This window comes from Oncorhynchus clarkii, chromosome 2, assembly GCF_045791955.1.
Source record: "Oncorhynchus clarkii lewisi isolate Uvic-CL-2024 chromosome 2, UVic_Ocla_1.0, whole genome shotgun sequence".
NCBI lineage: Eukaryota > Metazoa > Chordata > Actinopteri > Salmoniformes > Salmonidae > Oncorhynchus > Oncorhynchus clarkii.
In genome coordinates, this window is record NC_092148.1 from 11,883,629 (window position 1) to 11,910,652 (window position 27,024).

The window sequence follows — 27,024 nt, forward strand, 5'->3', positions numbered from 1 at the left end:
CACCAAATAATCACCTCCGACTTCTCGTGCTGTCCTTCCGCTATACCTTCATTATGTTAATTAATTTATTCCTGTTTCTCAACGACTGACTGACAAATTGCCCACCGGTTGGCCAGCTTCCCATACTAATAATTAAATGGGCGGACATCTTTTCTGCGTGACAAACGGTTGTTTCTTCCGGCTGATTCGCCGCGCTCGCGATGAGTTATTGATCCCTCTCCGCACACAGGCCTATGTAGGACTCTAAACAAGATGTTTCACTTTCACTAATCCACAGAGCAAGAGTTGATTTGGCTTTATTGTGTTGTCATTTACCAGCACAACAGATGCCGATATGTCTTTCAGCGAGACTGGCCTCTGCCAATAGGTCTAGATCTTTATGGCACAGGAAGAGTTACCTCCGCATTGGTAGTCCTTCTCCCCCCTCAATTGCTACTGTCCCATGTAGTCAGAGTAACAGTGATGTGGCCGGTCTCTGAGGAAAGGTTGACAGCAGTATTGAACGTTTGACTGAAGCCTCGCAAATCGATGTTTGTGTCTTTTGGACGAACATCCTATATATCAGTGAGTTTGTGAGATCGTGTTGGATGTGGCATCCCACAGGAGTCATATGAACTGCTGATGGCTGCTCTAAGGGAGGAACAGTTTAACCTGCGCCTCTGAATCACTTATATATGACGTTTCTAGTCTCTTTTGACAGGCAGTGAAGTCTGGAGAACCTCAAAGCCACAGATTGAACCAAGATGGTCTCTCCTCCTCCTCCTGAATCCTGGAGCATTTGATTTGGACATTCTGTGACCATGACAAAATCTGGAAACTGTTACTCTCTTTGTCCCAGATCAGAATTTTAGTGGGCCCATGTGGAATGATATCTCTGCAGCCAAGGTCTTACTGCAGAGGAGGGAGATGGTCTCCATCACTGTGATGAGCAGATCAGTGGAACTATTGGACATATCCGTCTTGTCTTCTTTCTCCCAGATGCTGAGAGGGTTATAAAGCATTTATTCAATGTAACTGTAGTTTAACTATCTATTATGATCATTTTAATGTAATAGTTATGTAATAATTACAGTATTGGTGTAGGATGCAATATATTTAGTGTCAAATCACTTGACAATCATAAAAAAGAAACCCCTATACTCTGAAACAAGCCACATGAAAATGGTCAAATAAATGGCTCAGACTCTGTTGCAGCCGGCCACCTCTCCCGAGTCCGTACGGGAGTTGCAGCGATGGGACAAGACTGTAACTACCAATTGGGGAGAAAAAGGGGTAAAAAATTAAAATAAGCCCAAACCTCCTTGGTTGCTGCAAGCACTTTGGTGATGATTGCAAAAATGGCTGACATCTGCTCTCTGGTGGTTATGTGTTGCTAAAGCACCATCCCTCTACTCTACCCAGATAAACACCCTAGAAAAAGCTTAGCCTGCCCTTGAGCTGGAAATGCCAATTACACATCTTTAGGGGAAGCATGTTCTGAATGATGGGATGTATCTTTTAATTGAACCCGGCGCGTAGGTACGGGTGGGCCTGGGTGGGTGCAGGCCCACCTGCTGGGAGACAGGCCCATCCAATCAGATTGAGATTTTAAAAATAAAGGATGGTGTTTACTTGTCAGTGTTCCAAATGGGACATTTTTGTCTTTTAACTTAAACATGCAAATGCCATCAGATAGAATTCATAGCAAGCAGTGCACTGGGTTAGTCATATTTGATGAACTGCAATGACATTCACTCTCACAGTATGGGTTGCCAAAAATAACTAACTGAAAGCCACAACCCCAATTTGCCACAAATATGACTGCATTGAAGCATATGTCAATGTGCTTCTATGGCTATATGCACCATGCCACTGCCTATGTCATTTGTTTATTTAGCAAACAAGACAGCTCATAACCCAGTGCCTTTATCACAGTTAACACACCTATATTTAGCTTTAATTGCAGGAAATTAAAAATGTTCTCTCAGCCTCATGGCAAATGTGTAAAAATATGTTTTGGGGGGGCACCCACCAACTAATTTCTGTCTATGCCACTGAATTGAACTGTTTCATAAAACCATGCCTCCCTTCTCTCTCTCTTTGCTGTGCTGAACATGAACTTTCACATTCAAAAGCTGTTAGAGGCAATAATTAAGTATTTCTTCCATCTCTCTTTCTCTCTTGCTCTCCTCTCTCTCATGACATGTACACACACTCTCTCTCTCTCTACTCTATCTTTCCCGCTCTCCCTCTCTCCCTCTCATGTACACATTTCTCTCTCTCTCTATTTCTCTCTCTCGCTGCCTGGAGAGAATTTTCCATCGATCAATTACAATCAGTGTACCTTTCTCACACTATGCAAGGACAGACTGATGGCTAGATGGACCAGTGGCATAACGGTACAAACCCACAGCTAATGTATTGAATCACTGGTAGTCCTATTAATCCTACATATCTAATTCGCACAGTGAGGTGATCATTTACTCCTTATTATGATTGTACAGTATGTGATTCATTTGCTAACTTTAGCCAGAGAAAAGTGAATGCTTTATTGCCCAGCGTCATGATATGACATCATTGGTTTCAGCCCCTAACCTCCTTTCCATCACCTTCCAGTGCGCTGCTGGCTGTCTGATCCTATTTGCATTAGATGACAGAGGCCTTGGTGAATTTGACCGAGATTAAAACAGATGAAGTATTAGTAAACACACGCACACACAGCCTACACATACATACACACACAGCCTACACATACATACACACACAGCCTACACATACATACACACACACAGCCTACACATACATACACACACACAGCCTACACATACATACACACACACAGCCTACACATACATACACACACACAGCCTACACATACATACATACACACACACAGCCTACACATACATACATACACACACACAGCCTACACATACATACACACACACAGCCTACACATACATACATACACACACACAGCCTACACATACATACACACACACAGCCTACACATACATACACACACACAGCCTACACATACATACATACACACACACAGCCTACACATACATACATACACACACACAGCCTACACATACATACACACACAGCCTACACATACATACACACACAGCCTACACATACATACACACACACAGCCTACACATACATACATACACACACAGCCTACACATACATACACACACACACACAGCCTACACATACATACACACACACACACATCCTACACATACATACATACACACACAGCCTACACATACATACATACACACACACAGCCTACACATACATACATACACACACACAGCCTACACATACATACATACACACACACAGCCTACACATACATACACACACACAGCCTACACATACATACATACACACACACAGCCTACACATACATACATACACACACACAGCCTACACATACATACACACACACAGCCTACACATACATACATACACACACACAGCCTACACATACATACATACACACACAGCCTACACATAAACACATACACACACACAGCCTACACATACATACATACACACACACAGCCTACACATACATACATACACACACACAGCCTACACATACATACATACACACACACAGCCTACACATACATACACACACACACACAGCCTACACATACATACATACACACACACAGCCTACACATACATACACACACACAGCCTACACATACATACATACACACACACAGCCTACACATACATACACACACAGCCTACACATACATACACACACACAGCCTACACATACATACACACACACAGCCTACACATACATACATACACACACACAGCCTACACATACATACACACACAGCCTACACATACATACACACACAGCCTACACATACATACATACACACACAGCCTACACATACATACACACACACAGCCTACACATACATACACACACAGCCTACACATACATACACACACACAGCCTACACATACATACATACACACACACAGCCTACACATACATACACACACACAGCCTACACATACATACATACACACACACAGCCTACACATACATACACACACACAGCCTACACATACACACACACACGCCTCCTGCACAAGTACCTTTTATTTGCATGACAAACTTTTACATTATTAATGACACCAGAAATGAAGGTAACAAAATATGTTTTAGCTGCTGAGCAACCTACCCATTTCACAATGCCTTTTCATTGACGTTGTATGACCAATATTCTCCACTTTACATTTAAACTTTAGACAATAAAATCATATGCAGAATGTAATAGTTTTACTGTCACACCATTAGTTTTACTGTCACAACACAGTACAGGTGGGGGGATATTTGAAGTAGCCAGTTGTTGCTGGAGGGAGAAGGAGCCAGTCAGAGCGCACGACGAGACGTGGCTGGTAGCAGTCAGTCAACGAGGGTAATATCCCGGTGTGAGCCAACGCACGGGCATACAGAGCGAGAGGAGCGCACCCGTCCCGGACACTTTACACTAGGCTGGCTACATCCTGTGTTACAAATTCATATATGAAGAAAAGCAATCAGGTGGTCCTGAATGGCGAATAAACGGTGAATAAAACGGTGAGTGATAAAATTTTTGCATTAAATAAGTTGCCAAAATACATACATTTGATCATAATACTCTTGCTGTTTTAACCGATATAACTGTTTTGACATTTGCGCACAGGCTTCCATAAATGGTAGCATCATGGACATTAGAAATAACCTGCTGTTGTTCATAGTTGACAAACCACAAACATATATGATATAGTTTATGTCGCAGTGAAAATAATATCTGTTTACACTGTTTTAAAGTTCTCTGTTAGAGACATGCAGATAGTAGACACTTGAAAATGCCTTGCCTCTTAATTATTTGACAATTGTTTTGTACAGTGTTTTACAATGTAAATCTGTCCATTTTCATATTTGTCAGGTGTTTATTTCCGAGGAAGCAACTATAAACAGCCTCGTCTGTTTTGTATTTTGTGTATTTTTAGTTGGCGACATGTCATTAATAGTCATCTGTTTTGGTCGGGATCCTCACTAGAATAGTGGGAACATATTGTCCAAAGGGATTTGGTGGAACTGTCCTTCGAAGTGACAGATTTTCACCCCACTGCAGACATATCTCTACATTGTATACTGATAGGTTGAAGGAAAAGGGAAAGAAAGGCCTGTATTGCTGTGTTTTCATGGCTGATTATTTTGGGTCATGGAGAAACATTCCTAAAAAAAATGGTAGTATTGGAAACCACAGGCTTTTATAATTTGACAGGGTTTCTATGTGACCTCTGTCTGTGACTGGGCTGTTGGGAAGAACCTTACTTTATTATTTTTTAGTTATTTAAAATGTAATTGAAGGTCAGAACTGTATTACCTACTCTTACTGTAGCTCAAGCAATCAGAATTTGGATGATGATAATGCTGAAATCGTCACCATTTACATCATCATAAGTTATGTTGTTATCTGTGTGTGGTTCCCTGGGCCATGTGAGCCAGTGTTTGGCAGCTCTGTGAGAGGGAGTGCTGTATTTGGACTTGGGGCCAAGGATTACCCCTCTACCATCCACTCTGTCCATTGAAGCTAGGGATATAGTGAGAGGTCGGAGAGATGGAAAGGGGAGGAGTGTGAGAAAAATATATAGTTTCACAGACTTACTAGCCACCTTGCGTGCCAAATCTCTCTCGGTCATTATCAGATGATTGTGTTCTGTGAAGCACAGCAAGAGATGAGGAATGAGAGAGAGAAAGAGAAGTACACAGAGAGAGAGAGAGAGGGGAATTACAGAGAGAAAGAGAAGGACAGAGAGAGAGAGAGAGAGAGAGAAAGAGAGAGAGAGAGAGAGAGAGAGAGGGGTATTACAGAGAGATAGAGGACACAGAGAGAGAGGGGAATTGCAGAGAGAAAGAGAAGGACAGAGAGAGAGAGGAGGAATTAGAGAGAGAAAGAGAAGGACACAGAGGGAAAGGAGGAATTAGAGAGAAAGAGAAGGACAGTGAGAGAGAGGAGGAATTGCAGAGAGAAAGAGAATGACACAGAGAGAGAGAGGAGTTACACAGAGAAAATAAGTGCACACAGAGAGGAATTATATAGAGAAAGAGGACACAGAGAGAGAGGAGGAATGAGAGAAAGAGAGAGAGACAGGAATTACAGAGAGACAGAGAAGGACATATAGAGAGAGAGGAGGAATTACTGATTGAAAGATAAGGACACAGAGAGAGAGGAGGAATGAGAGAGAGAAAGAGAAGGACACACAGAGAGAGGGGGGAGTTAGAGAGAGAGAGAGAGAGAGAGAGAGAGAGAGAGAGAGAGAGAGAGAGAGAGAGAGAGAGGAATTACAGAGCGCAAAAGCGTAAGCACAGAAAGAGATGGAAATTGAGTGAAAAAGAGGAACAGAGAGGAGAGAGAGGAGGGGAAAAATTACTCCAAATTAGCCAAAGTTATTATTGACCTCCGGGCGCTCTTCAGGTGTCATAAAGATGTCGGCGTAATGTTTGCCCGTGTCTCTCCTTCTCTTGTTTTGCCAAATAACTTTGGAAAAGTTAGCTGACGTTGACCGTTATCCTATTTCTCCTCAAATGACTAGTGTTGTTGGATCTCACGTCTATATTAATTCCACGTGTGTCTGTATAAATGTCCAGTGTGTGTATTATTAGACTGAAAAGTGGCAGGTTGTAATCAGTTCCAGACCTTAGTGGTTCCATGATGAGCTGTCATCACTCTGTTCACACTGTGGTGGTCCTGATGGCATGAAGACAGAACACACTTAGTAGTGGAACAGAGAGACAGGGAGGGGAAACCAACCAGGAACTAACCAGGGTGCTGCTACCTTAGTAATAATGTAGAAGTTAATATCTGATCTGTTGTTAAGGTACTTTACTTATAACAAGACGAGCAGAGAGGAGTAGGACGAGAGAGAGAAGAGAGTGGGCTGGCTGGAAGCATAAAGAGGTTTGTCCAGAACAAGGCCATACATTTGAAACTTAACGATTCAGTCTATTTTAAAAGACTGATTAAATAAGTCAAAAGTCAGCTGAGTGTTCTTAACCCCTCTTCCTGATTGTGACCATCAGATGACCCTGATCACAACGGCACACAGTATAGAGGGATGGATGGAGCGAGGGATGGAGAGAAGGATGGAGCGAGGGATGGAGAGAAGGATGGAGCGAGAGATGGAGAGAAGGATGGAGAGAGGGAGGGAGAGGGGATGGAGCAAGGGATGGAGAGAAGGATGGAGAGAGGGATGGAGAGAGGGATGGAGAGAAGGATGGAGAGGGGGATGGAGAGAAGGATGGAGAGAAGGAGGGATAGGGGGATGGAGAGAGGGAGGGATAGGGGGATGGAGAGAAGGATAGAGAGGGGGAGGGATAGGGGGATGGAGAGAGGGATGGAGAGAGTGATGGATAGGGGGATGGAGAGAGGGATGGAGAGAGGGAGAGGGGGATGGAGAGAAGGATAGAGAGAGGGAGGAATAGGGGGATGAAGAGAAGGATAGCGAGAGGGAGGGATAGGGGGATGGAGAGAGGGATGGAGAGAAGGATGGAGAGGGGGATGGAGAGAGGGAGAGGGGGATGGAAAGAAGGATAGAGAGAGGGAAGGATAGGGGGATGGAGAGAGGGATGGAGCGAGGGATGGAGAGGGGGATGGAGAGAAGGATGGAGAGAGGGATGGAGAGGGGAATGGAGCGAGGGATGGAGAGGGGGATGGAGAGAAGGATGGAGAGAGGGATGGAGAGGGGGATGGAGAGGGGGATGGAGCAAGGGAGGGAAAAACATCCAATTGGAGGGAATAAGGCCCAGTGCCAATGCACATGATTGTATGTTTGAGTGTGTGTGTGTATTTGTGTTTGTGAGTGTGTGTCCAGACCACTGTGTTGGCATGTGCCATTATAATGACGTCATCTTTCCTAAGACCTGAGGACAGATGTTAACTCCCAGAGCTAGCCACCAGGTTAGGTACATTTGGAGACACACAGGTTCCACTCAGACTCATCAGCCGAGCCCAGAGAGATTAGACCCGACTAGCCGTATGACGAGATGTCCAGTGTTTTAAACAGGTGCACAAGTCCATTCCTCTAGGGTAGGCTTGATGGTTATTATTTGTTGTTCTCTGTATTCGGTCGTTGAACAGGTCCAGCTGACACTGTAAGCAGAGCCCAGGCCAAAGTGGTGAACGATGAGACCGGTAAACATGCTTCAGTTAATAGTCTATTGATCCGATGGGACGAGAGCTAGAAGTTCACACACTGTTGTTGTCATATTTCAATTGCCATGGCTTCATGTAGGCTGCCAGAAACGTTCAGAGATAAAGGCTTCTATAACTTTATGTCACTGAAAATGGTTTTGAAATCAGATTGACATTGTAAAAAAACAAATGAGAAGAGAGAAACGGACTGACGGCCATAGAGAGAGCGAGCGAGAGAGGGGGAAGGAGAGCAGGAATAAGCGAGAGATAAAACGGGAGGGAGCTGAAAGAGAGGGCCATGTGACATGGAGAGGGCACCATTTTGTGGCCTGGTTTCAGACCCACGCTGATCAATGACCCTATTGATCCTGCATATTTGGCTTGTCACACTCACATCACAGCCAAGAAACTCAGGCCAGGCCAGCAGTCATAGTTTTAAACAGACAACATATATCACACTCAAGTCACCTTATTATATACTCAGCAAAAAAATAAATGTTCTCTCACTGTCAACTGTGTTTATTTTCAGCAAACTTAACATGTGTACATATTTGTATGAACATAACAAGATTCAACAACTGAGACATAAACTGAACAAGTTCCACAGACATGTCCACAGACAGATGTAGTCTATCACAGCGCCATCTGTTTTGTCACCAAAGCCCATATACTACTCACCACTGCGAACTGTATGCTCTTGTCGGCTGGCCCTCGCTTCATATTCATCGCCAAACCCACTGGCTCCAGGTCATCTATAAGTCTTTGCTAGGTAAAGTCCCCCCTTATCTCAGCTCACTGGTCACCATAGCAACACCCACCCGTAGCACACGCTCCAGCAGGTATATTTCAATGGTCACCCCCAAAGCCAATTCCTTATTTGGCCGCCTTTCCTTCCAGTTCTCTGCTGCCAATGACTGGAACGAATTGCTTAAATGTTATGTTATGTTATGTTAAGTTATGTTATTTTTTTCTCCTTTGCACCCCAGTATCTCTACTTGCACATTAATTTTCTGCACATCTATCACTCCAGTGTTTAAATTGCTAAATTGTCATTCATTCGCCACTATGGCCTATTTAAATAAAGGGGAAATATATATATATATGACTAACAGAAATTGAATAATGTGTCCCTTAACAAAGGGGGGGTCAAAATCAAAAGTAACAGTCAGCATCTGGTGTGGCCACCAGCTGCATTAAGTACTGCAGTGCATCTCCTCCTCATGGACTGCACCAGATTTGCCAGTTCTTGCTGTGAGAAGATACCCCACTCTTCCACCAAGGCACCTGCAAGTTCCCGGACATTTCTGGGGGGAATGGCCCTAGCTCTCACCCTCCGATCCAACAGGACCCAGACGTGCTCAATGGGATTGAGATCCGGGCTCTTCACGGGCCATGGCAGAACACTGACATTCCTGTCCTGCAGGAAATCACGCACAGAACGAGCAGTATGGCTGGTGGCATTGTCATGCTGGAGGGTCACGTCAGGATGAGCCTGCAGGAAGGCTACCACATAAGGGAGGAGGATATCGTCCCTGTAAAGCACAGTGTTGAGATTGCCTGCAATGACAACAAGCTCAGTCCGATGATGCTGTGACACACCGCCCCAGACCATGACGGACCCTCCACCTCCAAATCGATCCCGCTCCAGAGTACAGGCCTTGGTGTAATGCGAATCCGACCATCACCCCTAGTGAGACAAAACCGCAACTCGTCAGTGAAGAGCACATTTTGCCAGTCCTGTCTGGTCCAGCGACGGTGGGTTTGTGCCCATAGGCGACGTTGTTGCCGGTGATGTCTGGTGAGATCCTGCCTTACAACAGGCCTACAAGTCCTCGGTCCAGCCTCTCTCAGCCTATTGAGGACAGTCTGAGCACTGATGGAGGGATTGTGCATTCCTGGTGTAACTCGGGAAGTTATTGTTGCCATCCTGTACCTGTCCCGGAGGTGTGATGTTTGAATGTACCGATCCTGTGCAGGTGTTGTTACGCGTGGTCTGCCACTGCGAGGACGATCAGCTATCCGCCTGTCTTAGGCGTCTCACAGCACGGACATTGCAATTTATTGCCCTGGCTACATCTGCAGTCCTCATGCCTCCTTGCAGCATGCCTAAGGCACAGTCATGCAGGCAGGCAGGGACCCGGGGCATCTATCTTTTGGTGTTTTTCAGAGTCAGTAGAAAGGCCTCTTTAGTGTCCTAAGTGTTCATAACTGTGACCTTAATTGCCTACCGCCTGTAAGCTGTTAGTGTCTTAATGACCGTTCCACAGGTGCATGTTCATTAATTGTTTTTGGTTCATTGAACAAGCATGGGAAACAGTGTTTAAACCCTTTACAATGAAGATCTGTGAAGTTATTTGGATTTTTACGAATTATCTTTGAAAGGCAGGGTCCTGAAAAAGGGCAGTTTCTTTTTTTGCTGAGTTCATACTCCCCAAAGTGCCTATTACTAACACACTGAATAGAAAGCATTTAGAGCTATACCTGAAGGTGTCTGTCCTGTATCAGTATGGCTCTCCACAGTCAATCAGTCAGTCAACTGGGGGCTTGTAGGGAGAGGTCAGGATTTCAGGTCTCCATGACTGGTTCAGTCTGTCAACAATGTGACTTGATGATCCAACTCAGTGGACGGAGCTTTCTTTCAACTTTGATTCTTGGAAGTGTCCTGTGTGTCATCGTGAAAGTAGTTTTTGTTTTAGAAGGAGAGAGAGAAGAGAAAGGAAGTTTATCCTGTGGCTTACTGAATGACATTGAAATCATATTCACAGGGAACCTTAATCTGGATACATAACACCTTAATATGGGAAGATAATCTGTCTGTGTAGAGAGAGGAGGGAGGGAGGGGGAGAGTGGATGGAGAGAAAGTGAGAAAGTCACAGGATAAACTTCCCTTGTTTATCTCTCTCTCTCTCTCTCTCGCTCTCTCTCTCTCTCTCTCTTTATATCTGGACAGGGCATATGTGATCAGATTAGGGTCATCCAATATGACAGTTTTCCACAGGGCAACTGATGACACACTGTAACCTCCACACATCTCTAGTGCATTATCATATCAGGCAACTCTGCGTATCTGACACTCTCCAGGGGTCATGGGAACCGACAACTTCAGAAGAGCACTTTTCCCAGATAACCCGGGCATGGCCACTCACACGGGGGACATTTGAAGCATTTGCCACCTCACCACGATAAGAGTTGTCACTCTCTCTCTCACACAAACACACACTGTTTTATCTGGACCAAAAAGGGGCGGGACAGGGGGCCTGGTCTGCCTATCGGCGTGGCTGAATTTTAGAGAAATTTTTTAGTTTTAAAACTGATTTCCAGATGTTTTTGTTGCCATGGCTAATGCTGTTTATTTGTTTATTGATTGATTGATTTTGTGGGGGGTAGATCAGCTTTAGTATTGCAGATAGATTGTGGCTTCTATCCATGTAATGGTCTGCATCATTTCCAATCCTTGTAAAATGTATTTTCCTTCTTTATTGTTTTCCTCTAACCCTACCAGCCCTCCCCATTTGGAATAAACTAATGGACAACAATACTTAGGCTTCTACTTCCAGCTTATACATACTATATCGTTTTTACAGACACAGGACATTTTACATTAGTTATCTATTTTTAATTTTAATTTTTGTCCTACTCTTTGTCCAGCTCTTCAGTATGTTCTTTATCTCAAACATAATAACAAAATGAACACTGCCAAATTCATTGTTTTCGGGATTTTCAATTCTCAATTTTCACCGACTGTCTATCTTTTATTTGGGTAATTGTTAGTTCTCTAAGATAGTATTATATGAAAAATATATAGGTCCATTATCTTTTCTGTACTTTATATTTGTTTTTATTCCAAACCCTGAAAATTAAGTTCTTTAAAAAAAAGACTTAGACAGCCCGAAAAAAAATGCTTAGGTGGCCCTCCCAATGATTTAAATGGAGGAAAACACACACGCTAATGTAGTCAGTATGGGGTAGTGTAGTCAGGATGGGGTAGTGTAGTCAGGATGGGTAGTGTAGTCAGTATGGGGTAGTGTAGTCAGGATGGGGTAGTGTAATCAGGATGGGGTAGTGTAATAAGGATGGGGTAGTGTTGTCAGGATGGGGTAGTGTAGTCAGGATGGGGTAGTGTAGTCAGGATGGGGTAGTGTAATCAGGATGGGGTAGTGTTGTCAGGATGGGGTAGTGTAGTCAGGATGGGGTAGTGTAATCAGGATGGGGTAGTGTTGTCAGGATGGGGTAGTGTTGTCAGGATGGGGTAGTGTAATCAGGATGGGGTAGTGTAGTCAGGATGGGGTAGTGTTGTCAGGATGGGGTAGTGTAATCAGGATGGGGTAGTGTTGTCAGGATGGGGTAGTGTAATCAGGATGGGGTAGTGTAATCAGGATGGGGTAGTGTAGTCAGGATGGGGTAGTGTAGTCAGGATGGGGTAGTGTTGTCAGGATGGGGTAGTGTAGTCAGGATGGGGTAGTGTAGTCAGGATGGGGTAGTGTAATCAGGATGGGGTAGTGTTGTCAGGATGGGGTAGTGTTGTCAGGATGGGGTAGTGTAATCAGGATGGGGTAGTGTAGTCAGGATGGGGTAGTGTTGTCAGGATGGGGTAGTGTAATCAGGATGGGGTAGTGTAGTCAGGATGGGGTAGTGTAGTCAGGATGGGGTAGTGTTGTCAGGATGGGGTAGTAAAATCAGGATGGGGTAGTGTAATCAGGATGGGGTAGTGTTGTCAGGATGGGGTAGTGTAATCAGGATGGGGTAGTGTTGTCAGGATGGGGTAGTGTTGTCAGGATGGGGTAGTGTAATCAGGATGGGGTAGTGTAGTCAGGATGGGGTAGTGTTGTCAGGATGGGGTAGTGTAATCAGGATGGGGTAGTGTTGTCAGGACAGGGTAGTGTAGTCAGGATGGGATAGTGTAGTCAGGATGGGGTAGTGTTGTCAGGATGGGGTAGTAAAATCAGGATGGGGTAGTGTAATCAGGATGGGGTAGTGTTGTCAGGATGGGGTAGTGTAATCAGGATGGGGTAGTGTTGTCAGGATGGGGTAGTGTTGTCAGGATGGGGTAGTGTAATCAGGATGGGGTAGTGTAGTCAGGATGGGGTAGTGTTGTCAGGATGGGGTAGTGTAATCAGGATGGGGTAGTGTTGTCAGGACAGGGTAGTGTAGTCAGGATGGGATAGTGTAGTCAGGATGGGGTAGTGTTGTCAGGATGGGGTAGTAAAATCAGGATGGGGTAGTGTAATCAGGATGGGGTAGTGTAATCAGGATGGGGTAGTGTAATCAGGATGGGGTAGTGTAGTCAGGATGGGGTAGTGTAGTCAGGATGGGGTAGTGTTGTCAGGATGGGGTAGTAAAATCAGGATGGGGTAGTGTAATCAGGATGGGGTAGTGTTGTCAGGATGGGGTAGTGTAATCAGGATGGGGTAGTGTTGTCAGGATGGGGTAGTGTTGTCAGGATGGGGTAGTGTAATCAGGATGGGGTAGTGTAGTCAGGATGGGGTAGTGTTGTCAGGATGGGGTAGTGTAATCAGGATGGGGTAGTGTTGTCAGGATGGGGTAGTGTAGTCAGGATGGGGTAGTGTAGTCAGGATGGGGTAGTGTTGTCAGGATGGGGTAGTAAAATCAGGATGGGGTAGTGTAATCAGGATGGGGTAGTGTTGTCAGGATGGGGTAGTGTAATCAGGATGGGGTAGTGTTGTCAGGATGGGGTAGTGTAATCAGGATGGGGTAGTGTTGTCAGGATGGGGTAGTGTAGTCAGTATAGGGTAGTGTAGTCAGGATGGGTAGTGTAATCAGGATGGGGTAGTGTTGTCAGGATGGGGTTGTGTAATCAGGATGGGGTAGTGTAGTCAGGATGGGTAGTGTAGTAAGTATGGGGTAGTGTAGTCAGTATGGGGTAGTGTAATCAGGATGGGGTAGTGTAGTCAGGATGGGTAGTATAGTCAGGATGGGGTAGTGTACTCAGTATGGGGTAGTGTAGTCAGGATGGGTAGTGTAATCAGGATGGGGTAGTGTAGTCAGTATGGGGTAGTGTAGTCAGGATGGGTAGTGTAATCAGGATGGGGTAGTGTAGTCAGTATGGGGTAGTGTAGTCAGGATGGGTAGTGTAGTCAGTATGGGGTAGTGTAGTCAGGATGGGTAGTGTAATCAGGATGGGGTAGTGTGGTCAGGATGGGGTAGTGTAATCAGGATGGGGTAGTGTTGTCAGGATGGGGTAGTGTAATCAGGATGGGGTAGTGTAGTCAGGATGGGGTAGTGTTGTCAGGATGGGGTAGTGTAATCAGGATGGGGTAGTGTTGTCAGGATGGGGTAGTGTAATCAGGATGGGGTAGTGTAATCAGGATGGGGTAGTGTAGTCAGGATGGGGTAGTGTAGTCAGGATGGGGTAGTGTTGTCAGGATGGGTAGTAAACTCAGGATGGGGTAGTGTAATCAGGATGGGGTAGTGTTGTCAGGATGGGGTAGTGTAATCAGGATGGGGTAGTGTTGTCAGGATGGGGTAGTGTAATCAGGATGGGGTAGTGTTGTCAGGATGGGGTTGTGTAGTCAGGATGGGGTAGTGTTGTCAGGATGGGGTAGTGTAATCAGGATGGGGTAGTGTTGTCAGGATGGGGTAGTGTAATCAGGATGGGGTAGTGTAGTCAGGATGGGGTAGTGTAGTCAGGATGGGGTAGTGTTGTCAGGATGGGGTAGTGTAATCAGGATGGGGTAGTGTTGTCAGGATGGGGTAGTGTAATCAGGATGGGGTAGTGTAGTCAGGATGGGGTAGTGTAGTCAGGATGGGGTAGTGTTGTCAGGATGGGGTAGTGTAGTCAGGATGGGGTAGTGTAGTCAGGATGGGGTAGTGTAATCAGGATGGGGTAGTGTTGTCAGGATGGGGTAGTGTTGTCAGGATGGGGTAGTGTAATCAGGATGGGGTAGTGTAGTCAGGATGGGGTAGTGTTGTCAGGATGGGGTAGTGTAATCAGGATGGGGTAGTGTAGTCAGGATGGGGTAGTGTAGTCAGGATGGGGTAGTGTTGTCAGGATGGGGTAGTAAAATCAGGATGGGGTAGTGTAATCAGGATGGGGTAGTGTTGTCAGGATGGGGTAGTGTAATCAGGATGGGGTAGTGTTGTCAGGATGGGGTAGTGTTGTCAGGATGGGGTAGTGTAATCAGGATGGGGTAGTGTAGTCAGGATGGGGTAGTGTTGTCAGGATGGGGTAGTGTAATCAGGATGGGGTAGTGTTGTCAGGACAGGGTAGTGTAGTCAGGATGGGATAGTGTAGTCAGGATGGGGTAGTGTTGTCAGGATGGGGTAGTAAAATCAGGATGGGGTAGTGTAATCAGGATGGGGTAGTGTTGTCAGGATGGGGTAGTGTAATCAGGATGGGGTAGTGTTGTCAGGATGGGGTAGTGTTGTCAGGATGGGGTAGTGTAATCAGGATGGGGTAGTGTAGTCAGGATGGGGTAGTGTTGTCAGGATGGGGTAGTGTAATCAGGATGGGGTAGTGTTGTCAGGACAGGGTAGTGTAGTCAGGATGGGATAGTGTAGTCAGGATGGGGTAGTGTTGTCAGGATGGGGTAGTAAAATCAGGATGGGGTAGTGTAATCAGGATGGGGTAGTGTAATCAGGATGGGGTAGTGTAATCAGGATGGGGTAGTGTAGTCAGGATGGGGTAGTGTAGTCAGGATGGGGTAGTGTTGTCAGGATGGGGTAGTAAAATCAGGATGGGGTAGTGTAATCAGGATGGGGTAGTGTTGTCAGGATGGGGTAGTGTAATCAGGATGGGGTAGTGTTGTCAGGATGGGGTAGTGTTGTCAGGATGGGGTAGTGTAATCAGGATGGGGTAGTGTAGTCAGGATGGGGTAGTGTTGTCAGGATGGGGTAGTGTAATCAGGATGGGGTAGTGTTGTCAGGATGGGGTAGTGTAGTCAGGATGGGTTAGTGTAGTCAGGATGGGGTAGTGTTGTCAGGATGGGGTAGTAAAATCAGGATGGGGTAGTGTAATCAGGATGGGGTAGTGTTGTCAGGATGGGGTAGTGTAATCAGGATGGGGTAGTGTTGTCAGGATGGGGTAGTGTAATCAGGATGGGGTAGTGTTGTCAGGATGGGGTAGTGTAGTCAGTATAGGGTAGTGTAGTCAGGATGGGTAGTGTAATCAGGATGGGGTAGTGTTGTCAGGATGGGGTTGTGTAATCAGGATGGGGTAGTGTAGTCAGGATGGGTAGTGTAGTAAGTATGGGGTAGTGTAGTCAGTATGGGGTAGTGTAATCAGGATGGGGTAGTGTAGTCAGGATGGGTAGTATAGTCAGGATGGGGTAGTGTACTCAGTATGGGGTAGTGTAGTCAGGATGGGTAGTGTAATCAGGATGGGGTAGTGTAGTCAGTATGGGGTAGTGTAGTCAGGATGGGTAGTGTAATCAGGATGGGGTAGTGTAGTCAGTATGGGGTAGTGTAGTCAGGATGGGTAGTGTAGTCAGTATGGGGTAGTGTAGTCAGTATGGGGTAGTGTAGTCAGGATGGGTAGTGTAATCAGGATGGGGTAGTGTGGTCAGGATGGGGTAGTGTAATCAGGATGGGGTAGTGTTGTCAGGATGGGGTAGTGTAATCAGGATGGGGTAGTGTAGTCAGGATGGGGTAGTGTTGTCAGGATGGGGTAGTGTAATCAGGATGGGGTAGTGTTGTCAGGATGGGGTAGTGTAATCAGGATGGGGTAGTGTAATCAGGATGGGGTAGTGTAGTCAGGATGGGGTAGTGTAGTCAGGATGGGGTAGTGTTGTCAGGATGGGTAGTAAACTCAGGATGGGGTAGTGTAATCAGGATGGGGTAGTGTTGTCAGGATGGGGTAGTGTAATCAGGATGGGGTAGTGTTGTCAGGATGGGGTAGTGTAATCAGGATGGGGTAGTGTTGTCAGGATGGGGTTGTGTAGTCAGGATGGGGTAGTGTTGTCAGGATGGGGTAGTGTAATCAGGATGGGGTAGTGTTGTCAGGATGGGGTAGTGTAATCAGGATGGGGTAGTGTAGTCAGGATGGGGTAGTGTAGTCAGGATGGGGTAGTGTTGTCAGGATGGGGTAGTGTAATCAGGATGGGGTAGTGTTGTCAGGATGGGGTAGTGTAATCAGGATGGGGTAGTGTAGTCAGGATGGGGTAGTGTAGTCAGGATGGGGTAGTGTTGTCAGGATGGGGTAGTAAAATCAGGATGGGGTAGTGTAATCAGGATGGGGTAGTGTTGTCAGGATGGGGTAGTGTAGTCAGGATGGGGTAGTGTAGTCAGGATGGGTAGTGTAGTCAGTATGGGGTAGTGTAGTCAGGATGGGTAGTGTAGTCAGTATGGGTAGTGTAGTTAGTATGGGGTAGTGTAGTCAGTATGGGGTAGTGTAGTCAGTATGGGGTAGTGTAATCAGGATGGGGTAGTGTAGTCAGGATGGGTAGTGTAGTCAGTATGGGTAGTGTAGTCAGTATGGGGTAGTGTAGTCAGTATGGGGTAGTGTAGTCAGGATGGGTAGTGTAGTCAGTATGGGGTAGTGTAGTCAGTATGGGGTAGTGTAGTCAGGATGGGTAGTGTAATCAGGATGGGTAGTATAGTCAGGATGGGGTAGTGTAATCAGTATGGGGTAGTGTAGTCAGGAAGGGGTAGTGTAGTCAGTATGGGCTAGTGTAATCAGGATGGGGTAGTGTAGTCAGGATGGGTAGTGTAGTCAGTATGGGGTAGTGTATTCAGTATGGGGTAGTGTAATCAGGATGGGGTAGTGTAGTCAGGATGGGTAGTATAGTCAGGATGGGGTAGTGTAGTCAGTATGGGGTAGTGTAATCAGGATGGGGTAGTGTTGTCAGGATGGGGTAGTGTAATCAGGATGGGGTAGTGTTGTCAGGATGGGGTAGTGTAATCAGGATGGGGTACTGTAATCAGGATGGGGTAGTGTTGTCAGGATGGGTAGTGTTGTCAGGGTGGGGTAGTGTTGTCAGGATGGGGTAGTGTTGTCAGGATGGGGTAGTGTTGTCAGGATGGGGTAGTGTTGTCAGGATGGGGTAGTGTAGTCAGGATGGGGTAGTGTAGTCAGGATGAGGTAGTGTTGTCAGGATGGGGTAGTGTAGTCAGGATGGGGTAGTGTTGTCAGGATGGGGTAGTATTGTCACGATGGGGTAGTGTTGTCAGGATGGGGTAGTGTTGTCAGGATGGGGTAGTGTAGTCAGATTGGGGTAGTGTAGTCAGGATGGGTAGTGTAGTCAGATTGGGGTAGTGTAGTCAGTACAGGGTAGTGTAATCAGGACAGGGTAGTGTAGTCAGGACAGCGTATTGCAGTCAGATTGGGGTAGTGTAGTCAGGACAGGGTAGTGTAGTCAGATTGGGGTAGTGTTGTCAGGGCAGGGTAGTGTAGTCAGGTCAGGCTAGTGTAGTCAGGACAGGGTAGTGTAGTCAGATTGGGGTAGTGTAAAGGGTCAGGGGGAGAGTCCTCCTTCCAGTGTACCCCTGGTTCTTAAACTATTTGATCCCAAAGCCTGTCAACATTATTTGTAACCCCCCCAAGCATAGATCTAGCACCATCTTGTACAGGACTGTGATTGTTTAGGACCAGGGAAGTAGTGGAGGGTAAATACAAGTAAATGCTGTTTACAAACCTTTTTATTTGTGAAATAGATTAAACGTTTTTTATTTTGTTAATTAGAGTTTACCCAATTACTATTGCATTCCCAGTGTTGATCAACGCTCAGAACGGTTATATTCTCTGAGTTTTTATCACTCCTGCCTCTGTTATGTTCGCCTGCCCCTCCCGGATTTGCCTTGTTAGCTGTACATACACCACTCTCTCAAATGGCTAACTCCGCCCTCTCGTGAGTCGCGGCACAGGCCAAGGGCCAGTGAGACGTGACATGAACTACCCCAGCTCGGAGTACTACCATACCCCGTTCAAAGATACTTACATCTTTTGTCTTGCACATTCACCCTCTGAATGACACACACACGCAATCTATGTCTCAATTGTCTCAAGTCTTAAAAATCATTCTTTAACCTGTCTCCTCACCTTCTACACTGAGTGAAGTGTATTTAATAGGTGACATTAGTAAGGGATCATATCTTTCACCTGGATTCACCTGGTCAATCTGTCATGGAAAGAGCAGATGTTGTTAATGTCAGTCAGGTGGCTAGCTGCCGGCAGAGACCTCTATTCGTATTGCAGTAACGTTAAAGGGCTCGGCTCTGGCTAGTGTTAGCCAGCTAGCTAGCTAGTTGGCTAGAATGATGAAGTAAGAAGCTAATGTTAAATGGAGCCTGACCTCAGCAGGCTACTAAGTTCTCATCATAAACCTGCTTTACAGAGAGTACTGGTGAGACAGACGGTGGTGAGGCTGAGGCAGGCTGTGATGCATGGAGGAGGAGGCAGAGGAGACAGAGAGAGAAAGGTTAGTACAGTGGTTCCCATACTAGAGATCAGAGCCCCATGTGGGGTCCACTCAGAAAATCTGTGCTATTCTTATCAAACAAATGGAAGTACTTAAAGAAGATATGTTTCATTATGAACATCTCCCCATGGTCTACCTTCCCTATTGGCCTACAAATACAATCAACATGCTAATAATAGGGTATGTTATGGGAACACACCCCCCTTTTAAGGAAAATGTATTTTTGAAGTTTGATAAGACTTAGATATCCATAGACAAACAACATTTTGAACAGATATCAGTGTCTAGAATACATTTTTTGTTTGTTACTTGCTTTTCAAAGATATGCACACATTTTGTGCTCTTGTAGGAAGCAACCACTCCCCCGTTGCTGACTAGAAACTAGCTATAATTGGGCTAATAACTCACTAGCAAAGAATAGGAACAAATGTACACAACTGGCTACATGCACATCCATATATGGCAATGGTCTATTTGCATACAGGGATACTGCAGCTCTGATTGGTTATGGCGCACCAGTCTGTGTAGAGTATGGGCCTGAGTCGTGCCTGTCAATGCAATAGAATCCTACTCAATGCACTCTTCCTACAAGAAAATATCTTGCATAGTTCGTTTTGTTTCAGTATGCTGGATTGAAAGTAGCTAATAGTGCGTTGATTCGATCACAATTTGCAAAGCAGAGGGAAACGTTGATAGTGTTAACTAAAGGGGAAAACTAGAAAGTTGAGGGAAGTTCAATCTCGTGCTTCTCTGTGAGGGCTGATATTTCTTCTGCGAGGCAGTCCCAGGGAGCTGCACTCCCAGGGAGCTGCACGCCCACGCGTAGCTTAGAGGGAATATTGATCACTATTAATATCCTCACTATGATGAGGTTTCCTGTCCAAATTATGCTAAAGGATCTCAAAATGTATTGTGTAACTCAATTCATTTACTTATAAATTATTAGGACATGATTTGGACATGATTTGGAAAATGCTAATATAGGTACCATTGACTTCCATTAGACTGTCCCCAACATACTCTCTTTAAATTGTACAAATTTATAAAAAAATGATTTCAAAATGTTCCTCTGTAACCATGTGGATTATTTATCTTTAGACTTCTCTACTTGGAGTGTTTAACCCCAAGTTGTTATAAAAATGTAATACGTTTTTGTTCATATTGGTGGTGGTTTGTCTCGATCACCCACTGGAGTTTATAGTTTACCACTGGAGTTTATAGTTTACCTCTGGAGTTTATAGTTTACCACTGGAGTTTATAGTTTACCACTGGAGTTTATAGTTTACCACTGGAGTTTATAATTTACCTCTGGGGTTTATAGTTTACCACTGGAGTTTATAGTTTACCACTGGAGTTTATAATTTACCTCTGGGGTTTATAGTTTACCACTGGAGTTTATAGTTTACCACTGGAGTTTATAGTTTACCTTTGGAGTTTATCGTTTACCACTGGAGTTTATAGTTTACCACTGGAGTTTATAGTTTACCACTGGAGTTTATAGTTTACCACTGGAGTTTATAGTTTACCTCTGGAGTTTATAGTTTACCACTGGAGTTTATAGTTTACCTCTGGAGTTTATAGTTTACCACTGGAGTTTATAGTTTACCTCTGGAGTTTATAGTTTACCTCTGGAGTTTATAGTTTACCACTGGAGTTTATAGTTTACCTCTGGAGTTTATAGTTTACCACTGGAGTTTATAGTTTACCTCTGGAGTTTATAGTTTACAACTGGAGTTTATAATTTACCTCTGGGGTTTATAGTTTACCACTGGAGTTTATAGTTTACCACTGGAGTTTATAGTTTACCTCTGGAGTTTATAGTTTACCACTGGAGTTTATAGTTTACCACTGGAGTTTATAGTTTACCACTGGAGTTTATAGTTTACCACTGGAGTTTATAGTTTACCTCTGGAGTTTATAGTTTACCACTGGAGTTTATAGTTTACCTCTGGAGTTTATAGTTTACCTCTGGAGTTTATAGTTTACCACTGGAGTTTATAGTTTACCTCTGGAGTTTATAGTTTACCACTGGAGTTTATAGTTTACCTCTGGAGTTTATAGTTTACCACTGGAGTTTATAGTTTACCACTGGAGTTTATAGTTTACCACTGGAGTTTATAGTTTACCTCTGGAGTTTATAGTTTACCACTGGAGTTTATAGTTTACCTCTGGAGTTTATAGTTTACCACTGGAGTTTATAGTTTACCTCTGGAGTTTATAGTTTACCACTGGAGTTTATAATTTACCTCTGGGGTTTATAGTTTACCACTGGAGTTTATAGTTTACCACTGGAGTTTATAATTTACCTCTGGGGTTTATAGTTTACCACTGGAGTTTATAGTTTACCACTGGAGTTTATAATTTACCTCTGGGGTTTATAGTTTACCACTGGAGTTTATAGTTTACCACTGGAGTTTATAGTTTACCTCTGGAGTTTATAGTTTACCACTGGAGTTTATAGTTTACCACTGGAGTTTATAGTTTACCACTGGAGTTTATAGTTTACCTCTGGAGTTTATAGTTTACCACTGGAGTTTATAGTTTACCTCTGGAGTTTATAGTTTACCTCTGGAGTTTATAGTTTACCACTGGAGTTTATAGTTTACCACTGGAGTTTATAGTTTACCACTGGAGTTTATAGTTTACCTCTGGAGTTTATAGTTTACCACTGGAGTTTATAGTTTACCACTGGAGTTTATAGTTTACCTCTGGAGTTTATAGTTTACCACTAGAGTTTATAGTTTACCACTGGAGTTTATAGTTTACCTCTGGAGTTTATAGTTTACCTCTGGAGTTTAAAGTTTACCTCTGGAGTTTATAGTTTACCTCTGGAGTTTATAGTTTACCTCTGGAGTTTATAGTTTACCACTGGAGTTTATAGTTTACCACTGGAGTTTATAATTTACCTCTGGGGTTTATAGTTTACCACTGGAGTTTATAATTTACCTCTGGGGTTTATAGTTTACCACTGGAGTTTATAGTTTACCACTGGAGTTTATAGTTTACCTCTGGAGTTTATAGTTTACCACTGGAGTTTATAGTTTACCACTGGAGTTTATAGTTTACCTCTGGAGTTTATAGTTTACCTCTGGAGTTTATAGTTTACCACTGGAGTTTATAGTTTACCTCTGGAGTTTATAGTTTACCTCTGGAGTTTATAGTTTACCACTGGAGTTTATAGTTTACCACTGGAGTTTATAGTTTACCACTGGAGTTTATAGTTTACCTCTGGAGTTTATAGTTTACCACTGGAGTTTATAGTTTACCACTGGAGTTTATAGTTTACCTCTGGAGTTTATAGTTTACCACTAGAGTTTATAGTTTACCACTGGAGTTTATAGTTTACCTCTGGAGTTTATAGTTTACCTCTGGAGTTTAAAGTTTACCTCTGGAGTTTATAGTTTACCTCTGGAGTTTATAGTTTACCTCTGGAGTTTATAGTTTACCACTGGAGTTTATAGTTTACCACTGGAGTTTATAATTTACCTCTGGGGTTTATAGTTTACCACTGGAGTTTATAATTTACCTCTGGGGTTTATAGTTTACCACTGGAGTTTATAGTTTACCACTGGAGTTTATAGTTTACCTCTGGAGTTTATAGTTTACCACTGGAGTTTATAGTTTACCTCTGGAGTTTATAGTTTACCACTGGAGTTTATAGTTTACCTCTGGAGTTTATAGTTTACCTCTGGAGTTTATAGTTTACCACTGGAGTTTATAGTTTACCACTGGAGTTTATAGTTTACCACTGGAGTTTATAGTTTACCTCTGGAGTTTATAGTTTACCACTGGAGTTTATAGTTTACCACTGGAGTTTATAGTTTACCTCTGGAGTTTATAGTTTACCACTAGAGTTTATAGTTTACCACTGGAGTTTATAGTTTACCTCTGGAGTTTATAGTTTACCTCTGGAGTTTATAGTTTACCTCTGGAGTTTAAAGTTTACCTCTGGAGTTTATAGTTTACCTCTGGAGTTTATAGTTTACCTCTGGAGTTTATAGTTTACCACTGGAGTTTATAGTTTACCACTGGAGTTTATAGTTTACCTCTGGGGTTTATAGTTTACCTCTGGGGTTTATAGTTTACCACTGGAGTTTATAGTTTACCACTGGAGTTTATAGTTTACCACTGGAGTTTATAGTTTACCACTGGAGTTTATAGTTTACCACTGGAGTTTATAGTTTACCACTGGGGTTTATAGTTTACCACTGGAGTTTATAGTTTACCACTGGAGTTTATAGTTTACCACTGGAGTTTATAGTTTACCACTGGAGTTTATAGTTTACCAGTCGAGTTTATAGTTTACCACTGGAGTTTATAGTTTACCTCTGGAGTTTATAGTTTACCACTGGAGTTTATAGTTTACCCACCTTTTTTACCACTACATCACTGTTTAGGACATATCAGTTGCTCCTTAAAACTAGGCTTATAGATGATTAGTTGATAAAGCCCTCTGTGTAGAGGACAGAATGTGATGTTCTGATGGCTGTTCTGTGTCTGTCCAAGAAGATAATCAATTGACCCACTGATAATGAAGTTAACCAACACAACAGAGCAGGTCACATTCTGTGCCTAGCTTACATAGAGTATACTGCTGCAGGCAAAGGTTAGGGTCGCACATCACAATTTCACAGGGACACCTTCCCTGTCACCTCTCTCTCACTTTTTCTCTCTCTCTCTAGCTGAATCCCAAATCACCCCCTCTGCCCTCCATTTGCGCGTTCACACGCCTCTCTACCAGTGTAACTAAGCTGAGGAAGTGAAAATGATGGAGGGTGTAGGTGCTATTTAGACCCTCCGATAACCACTTCAACCGTTCCAGCAATGCTGCTGGTTTCAGAACAAGTGGAATCCCATTAGGCACCACGTTATTTTAGAGTTTGTGCAGTTTCACACAAAATAATGTAGGAGGAGTCTAATTATTTGTCACATGCAGTAGTGGAAAAGTACCCAATTGTCATACTTGAGTACAGAGCCTCGCAAAAGTATTCACCCCCCCTTGGAGTTGTTTTCCTATTTTGTTGCATTACAACCTGTAATATAAATGGATTTTATTTGTATTTCATGCAATGGACATATACAAAATAGTCAAAATTGGTGAAGTGAAATGAAAAAAATTACTTAAACTCTACAAAAATAAAAAACGGAAAAGTGGTGCGTGCATATGTATTCACCCCCTTTGCTATGAAGCCCCTAAATAAAATCTGGTGCAACCAATTACCTTCAGAAGACACATAATTAATTAAATAAAGTCCACTTGTATGCAATCTAAGTGTCACATGATCTGTCACACGATCTCAGTATACACCTGTTCTGAAAGGCCCCAGAGTCTGCAACACCACTAAGCAAGGGGCACCACCAAGCAACCAATGAGCTCTCCAAACAGGTCAGGGACAAAGTTGTGGAGAAGTACAGATCAGGGTTGGGTTATAAAAAAATATCAGAAACTTTGAACATCCCACGGAGCACCATTAAATCCATTATTAAAAATGGAAAGAATATGGCACCACAACAAACCTGCCAAGAGAGGGCTGCCCACCAAAACTCACGGACCAGGCAAGGAGGGCATTGATCAGAGAGGCAACAAAGAGACCAAAGATAACCCTGAAGGAGTTGTAAAAACTACACAGCAGAGATTGGAGTATCTGTCCATAGGACCACTTTAAGTCGTACACTCCACAGAGCGTATGGAAGAAGGTACCCTGGTCAGATGAGACTAAAATTGAGCTTTTAGACCATCAAGGAAAACGCTATGTCTGGCACAAACCCAACACCTCTCATCACCCTGAGAACACCATCCCCACAGTGAAGCATGGTGGTGGCAGCATCATGCTGTGGGGATGTTTTACATCGGCAGGGACTAGGAAACTGGTCAGAATTGAAGGAATGATGGATGGTGCTAAATACAGGGAAATGCTCGAGGGAAACCTGTTTGTCTTCAGAGATTTGAGACTGGGACGGAGGTTCACCTTCCAGCAGGACAATGACCCTAAGCATACTGCTAAAGCAACACTCAAGTGGTTTAAGGGGAAACATTTAAATGTCTTGGAATGGCCTAGTCAAAGCCCAGACCTCAATCCAATTGAGAATCTGTGGTATGACTTAAAGATTGCTGTACACCAGCAAGAACCCATCCAACTTGAAGGAGCTGGAGCAGTTTTGCCTTGAAGAATGGGCAAAAATCCCAGTATCTAGATGTGCCAAGCTTATAGAGACATGCCCCAAGAGACTTGCAGCTGTAATTGCTGCAAAAGGTGGCTCTACAAATATTGACTTTGAATAGTTATGCACGCTTAAGTTTTCTTTTTTTTTGTTGTCTTATTTCTTGTTTGTTTCACAATAAAACATATTTTGCAAAGTGGATAGATAGGCATGTTGTGTAAATCAAATGATACAACCCCCCCAAAATATATTTTAGTTCCAGGTTGTAATAGCAAAATAGGAAAAATGCCAAAGGAGGTGAATACTTTCGCAAGGCACTGTAAAAGTAAAGATACCTTAATAGAAAATGACTCAAGTTAAAGTGATAGTTACCCAGTAAAATACTACTTGAGTAAATGTCAAAAAGTATAGGGTTTTAAATATACTTAAGTATCAAAAGTAAATGTAATTGCTAAAATATACTTAAGTATCAAAAGTAAAAGTATAAATATATAAAGCAAATATTTTTAAAATGTACGGATAGCCAGGGGCAGACTCCAACATTTAGACATAATTTACAAACGAAGCATGTGTGTTTAATGAGTACATCAGATCAGAGGCAGTAGGGATGTAGGGATGACCAGTGTTTAGTGTTCTGTTAATAAGTGCATGAATTGGACCATTTTCCTGTCCTGTTCAAAATGTAACGAATACTTTGGTTGTCAGGGAAAATGTATGGACTAAAAAGTACATGATTTTCTTAAGGAATCTAGTGAAGTAAAAGTAAAAGTTGTCAAAAATATAAATAGTAAAGTACAGATACCCCAAAAAACGACTTAGGTAGTACTTGAAAAGTATTTTTACTTACTTTACACCACATGCATTTGTTTGTCGGATTTCGAAACTTGACACATGTAAAAGATGAAATACCTCCCAAATGAAATGTTTAACTGTTACTGAGATTTATATCTTGTAAACGACAGGGGGATTTGTTCATTTCAATGTCATGCTTTTTTTATATTTATATTCTCTCTCTCTCTCTCTCTCTCTCTCTCTCTCTCTCTCTCTCTCTCTCTCTCTCTCTCACACACACACACACACACACACTGTGTTAAGTCTGTACCTTTACCTACCTGTACTGTATCCTACCTTTGTGTGTGTGTATACTGCAGCCAATCATCGGTATGTGTACAGTTAAAGTTAACAATGTGTAGTGGTTCGTACCTGTGTGTTCAGTTACCTACTGTATCCTACCTGTATGTGTACACTCCCTCTGGCCGTGGTTGAGTGGTTCTTATATA

The 27,024-nt window shown here is 43.5% G+C and overlaps 1 protein-coding gene across 1 annotated transcript in view; it reads left to right on the top strand.

Annotated features, from left to right (window-relative positions):
• Nucleotides 1-4,455: 4,455 nt before the first annotated feature.
• Nucleotides 4,456-27,024, top strand: part of LOC139421317 (inward rectifier potassium channel 2-like) — a 37,221-nt gene continuing 14,652 nt past the window's right edge. The window contains exon 1 of the mRNA XM_071172085.1: nucleotides 4,456-4,606. The gene's annotated coding sequence lies outside the window, so the exon portion shown is untranslated. The remainder of the gene's footprint in view (nucleotides 4,607-27,024) is intronic.